General features: G+C 39.4%; 1 long non-coding RNA gene across 1 annotated transcript; it reads left to right on the top strand.

Moving 5' to 3' along the window:
• Nucleotides 1-4,043: 4,043 nt before the first annotated feature.
• LOC149751637 (uncharacterized) lies at nt 4,044-5,195 on the top strand. The gene is made up of 2 exons (XR_016397914.1): nt 4,044-5,002; nt 5,034-5,195. It is a non-coding gene; the product is annotated as an uncharacterized LOC149751637 (long non-coding RNA).
• Nucleotides 5,196-5,537: the final 342 nt, after the last annotated feature.

Genomic DNA, 5,537 nt, shown 5'->3' with positions numbered 1-5,537 from the left:
GGTGAATAACATGCCATAAGGGAGGCTGAGCCTAGGTTTATCTAGGGGTTGACAAAGGTATTTATAGATGAGCTTGGGGAAGTTGATGGGAGTGTCTTGAAGGAGATGGTACATCAGTGCTAGGTCTCTCTCTGAAATAAAATTGAACCTACCCGTTTTGGGGAAGAGAGTCCTAGAGATGACACTTAGGAGAGCCGCATTTCAGCCGAAAGCTGATTTGCGAACACCTCCTCTATGGGGGACAAGGGTGGACTCCCTAAGATGGTCGTAAGGGCCTCTGTCCTATCAGAGGGGTGTGTGGGAATAATCTTCTCACTCGAGAGATGGAGGACTCGAGCAATGAAATCCTCCGAGATGAAAATAGGGACACCCATAACAGTTCCCTGGATACCCCCGCTAACCCGTGCGACTGTACCATAGAATTTCCTAACTAGCCCTGGATAGGTAGGAAGGTCAAGTGTGCAGAAAAACTCTAAACCCTGGGCCCTAAGGTGATGCCCTAGGTTGAACCCTTCCCGAGAGAGGAAGTCAAAGTTGACTTGCCTCCCGGTAGAGACAACCTTCCCGGCGCATGAGCGCGAGAGAACCGGCCCAGGCGGGGAAGGAACTGGAGGTGGTGGCCTCGCCGGTTCGTTCCGAGCCTTGGACCGTCGCTCGGCCCCACTCGCGGAGGAGGGTCTCTTTCGGCTCGGGACAATGACCTTCCTAGGCATTTTTTAACCTAACAACGGGGAAGGACACGGAAAATAGGAGGAAAACTCGACGGAGAAGACCTAGAATGGGTCGGAGACGAGTTCGGAGACGGCTCTAGGGTTTTGGAACAGTGTCGGCTGTGAATAGAAGTGAGGAATAAACGTTTCGATTAGGGTTAAAAATCGGATTTCCGACCTCGAGTCGACTCCGGTAAGTCGCGAGTCGACTCGACCGCGAGTTGACTCCCAAATATGCGCGAGTCGACTCCCCCATGAGCTGACTCTAAAATGTGTCCGAGTCGACTCGAACTCTGGCACACAACCAAAAATATTGTTATTTTCGTGCCAAAAGAGAGAGTTATGGGCTTATCTAGGATTTAAGAACTGATTTGATGATCATAGATAAGCAATCCTATGTCCAACATAAACTAATCCTCAAAATCTATGAACTAGAGGAGAGTATCACTAGAATGGATCAATCACTCCTAACCCTCTTCTAAGTATGCAAACTCGATCTTCACTCAAAGATTTTGTAAAGATATCAGCAAATTGATCATCAGTACAAACAAATTGAAGTGTCACATCATCATTCAGTACATGATCTCTTATGAAGTGATGTCTTATCTCAATGTGTTTAGTTCTTGAATACTGAATTGGATTTTTAGTTAGATTAATGGCACTTGTATTATCACAGTTAATGAGAATTTTATCTTGTTTAATGCCATAATCTTCAAGTTGTTGTTTAATCCACAAGATTTGAGCACAACAACTCCCGGCAGCAACATATTCGACTTCAGCCGTAGATAGTGCAATCGAGTTTTGTTTCTTGCTAAACCAAGAGATTAAGTTTTCTCCTAAGAATTGATATGACCTGCTGGTGCTTTTTCTATCAAGTTTGCAACCAGCGAAGTCTGAATCAGTGTACCCTATTAAGTTTATGCTCGAATCTTTAGAATACCATAACCCTATGGTTTTTGTTCCTATTAGGTATTTAAAAATTCTCTTAACAGTAATTAAGTGTGATTCCTTAGGATTAGATTGATATCTAGCACATATGCATACACTAAACATGATATCAGGTCTACTTGCAGTGAGATATAATAAAGATCCTATCATACCTCTATACATCTTTTGATCTACTGATTTACCTGATTCATCTTTATCTAGTTTGCATGATGAACTCATGGGTGTGCTGATTAACTTGTTTCCTTCCATATCAAACTTCTTAAGCATCTCCTTGATGTATTTAGCTTGATTGATGAAGATCCCCTCTTCAGATTGTTTGATTTGGAGCCCGAGGAAATAGTTCAGCTCTCCCATCATGCTCATTTCAAATTCACTCTGCATTAAGTCAGCAAATTCTTCACAGAGGTGATTGTTAGTAGCACCGAAAATAATATCATCTACATAAATCTGCACTACTAACATTTCTTTATTTTTCTTTTTTAAAAACAGCGTTGTATCAACATTTTCTCTAGAGAATTCATGGTCTAATAGAAATTTGCTAAGTCTTTCATACCATGCTCTAGGAGCTTGTTTCAAACCATAAAGTGCTTTGTTTAGTTTATACACATGATTGGGGTATTGATGATTTTCAAAATCAGGAGGTTGTTCTACATACACCTCCTCATTAATATACCCATTCAAAAAGGCACTCTTTACATCCATTTGAAATAGTTTGAAATCTTTAGAGCATGCAAATGCTAGTAATAATCTAATTGCTTCAAGTCTAGCTACAGGAGCAAAAGTTTAATCAAAGTCTATACCTTCTTCTTGATTATAGCCCTTTGCTACTAGTCTAGCCTTGTTCCTAATCACGATTCCATTTTCATCAAGTTTATTTTTATATATCTATTTAGTTCCTATTATTGAGTATTCAGTGGGTCGTTCAACTAGGTTCCATACCTTGTTTTTAGTGAATTGGTTTAGCTCTTCTTGCATTGCATTTATCCAATTTACATCATTTTCAGCTTCTTCTATGTTTTTAGGTTCAAAGTGTGAGACAAATGTTAGATGATTATTTAAGTTCCTAAGAGATGCTCTAGTTCTAACAGGTTGAGAGGGATCATCAAAAATTAATTTCTTAGGATGACCATGAGCATACCTCCAAGCCTTAGTCAGCCCATGATCAACAATTATCTCTTGGCTTGTTGATGCTTCTCCAATTTGCTTTGGTTCATCTTCTTGTAATGTAATCTCATCAATTTTTTCTTCAAGAATTTCTGCATCATCATCAAGAGCTACTTTCTTGCTAGAAGAGATATCATTAGTATCATCAAAAACAACATGTATAAACTCTTCAATAACAAGGGTTCTTTTGTTAAAGACTCTATAAGCTTTACTTGATGTAGAATATCCCAAAAAGATACCTTCATCAGATTTAGAATCAAATTTACCTAAGTTATCTTTGCCATTATTATGAATGAAACACCTACATCCAAAAACATGAAAATAGTTTACTTTAGGCTTTCTATTTCTCCAAAGTTCATAAGGTGTTTTCTTTATAATGGGTCTCAATAATACTTTATTTAGTATATGACATGATGTATTAATGGCTTCTCCCCAAAAGTACTTAGGGAGGTTACTTTCACAGAGCATGGTTCTAGCCATTTCCTCTAGAGTTCTATTCTTTCTTTCTACAACTCCATTTTATTGTGGTGTCTAAGGTGCAGAGAAATTATGAGTTATCCCCTTTTTACTACAAAATTCGTCAAATAGATGATTTTCAAATTGCGTTCCATGATCACTCCTAATAGCTATAACTGAAGCATTTCTTGAATTAGTAACTTCCTTATGAAATTTCTTAAACACAGAAAATGCGTCATCTTTATGAGCTAAGAACATGACCCATGTGTATCTAGAAAAATCATCTACAATGACAAGTCCATACTTGTTTCCACCAAGACTTGTAGTTCTAGTTGGTCCAAATAGATCCATGTGTAGTAGTTCAAGGGGTCTAGTAGTAGTGACATAATTTATGGATTTAAAAGAGCTCGTAGATTGTTTGCCATATTGACATGCTTCACAAATTTTATTTTTCTCAAATTTTAGTTTTGGCAAACCTATTACAGAATCTCTTTTAACTAGTTTTGATATTGTATCCATACTTGCATGACCTAATTTCCGGTGCCATAGCCAACTTATATCATTAACCTTAGTATCACTAGCTACTAACCAAGGGTTATTTTTGGCAAGATCTTCAAGATCTACTACGTAGACATTTTCACGTCTTATTCCTTTGAATACTAGTGAGGATGATAGTGTTATTTTGATGATTAACAAGCAATTCTCTAGAGTATGCTATAAGTTAAAATTGATACTTTATTTATAAGTTCATTGCTCTCAGTACATTTGCTTAATTGGAAATATATATATGGTCTTGTTCATTTGGATGAAACTAACCTTGAGAATGCAGCAAAGTGTGGATTGAGTCGACCCATAGGTTGATTGGGTCGACCCCGGCACATCAAGGAATCATCTGGCACACTCCTGCAAAAACAGCACAAATGAACAGTGAGTTGGGTCGACCCAAGGTAAGCAAGAGTCGACCCAACCTCCAAAGAACCTCAAAATGCAAAGGAAGAATGCTCTCTGGATTTACTGAGAAGGTCGACCCAAGAAGAAGTTGAGTCGACCCAAGTAAACCTTGAGTCGACCCAAAGAAAGGTTGAGTCGACCCAAGTGAAGAAAGGCTGAAGTTCAAGGCTCTGAATTTTCTGAAGCTGACCTTGGGTCGACCCAAAGAAAGGTTGGGTCGACCCAAGGCAACAGAAGGCTGAATTTCAAGTTTCTGTGTTTTCTGAGAGGGTCGACCCAAGAAATGGTTGAGTCGACCCAAGTGAAGGTTGGGTCGACCCAAGGACAGGTTGAGCCGACCCAAACACGGGCTGAACATAACGGCTAGTTGTGCAGAAATGCTTTTTGGACTCCCAACGGCTATAAACGGCTAGTTTCTTCAATCCAACGGTCAGAAAGGACTATTTGGAGGTTGGAGAAGTATTTAAGAGGGAGTATTCATTAGAGGAAGCAAGCTTTTGGGGAAAATACATCAAGTGCATTCAAGAGAGAACCCTAGCAAGACAAGCTTCATCAAGAGCTTCATTCAAGAATCAAAGAAAGGGATTGAGCAGATTCAAAGAGGCATTAAGAGCTCCTTCCCCCATTGAAGAGTGAAGCTTCCTTGACCAAGAAGAGCAAAGCGACTTCAAAGTGATAATTTCTTTCTAACTCTTCTTGTTGTTCATATTGCTTTATATGCTCATCTAGGAGTTTAAATCTTTTCTTTTCATTTGTATAAACACTTTGTAAAGGTTCATTGGTAAGCCCGCAAAACCAACAAAGGTTCGTTGGTAAGCCCGCAAAACCAACAAAGGTTTTTGGTGAACCCGGAAAACCAAAGTTGTATAGGTTCGTTGGTGAGCCCGCAAAACCAACAAGGTTCTTGGTGAGCCCGGAAAACCAAGTGTATAGGTTCGTTGGTGAGCCCGTAAAACCAACAAGGTTTTTGGATTGTGAGCCCGGAAAACAATCCAACTGTAATCCGCAAGATTATAGTGAATTCCCAAGGGTACGCTTGGGGAGTGGACGTAGGTGCTAAGGAGAGCACCGAACCACTATATATTGGTGTGTTTGCATTGTGTTTGTGCTTTCATTTTCTCTTGCTTTATCTTCTCTTCTTGCATTAGATTAACTCACTTAAATAACCTAAGAGAGCATCCATCGCACTTAATTTAGAAAGTTTTAAAAGTACCAAAAATTTAGAAGAAACCAATTCACCCCCCCTCTTGGATTGTCACCTTGGGCAACAAGTGGTATCAGAGCAAGGTGCTCTAATAGTACCCATTG

Source organism: Phoenix dactylifera, chromosome 11 (assembly GCF_051530095.1).
Source record: "Phoenix dactylifera cultivar Ajwa chromosome 11, Ajwa_hap1_PhDact_Kaust_v1.1, whole genome shotgun sequence".
NCBI lineage: Eukaryota > Viridiplantae > Streptophyta > Magnoliopsida > Arecales > Arecaceae > Phoenix > Phoenix dactylifera.
The sequence above is the reverse complement of the archived record's forward strand: the minus strand, read 5'-3'. Positions and strand labels throughout refer to the sequence as shown.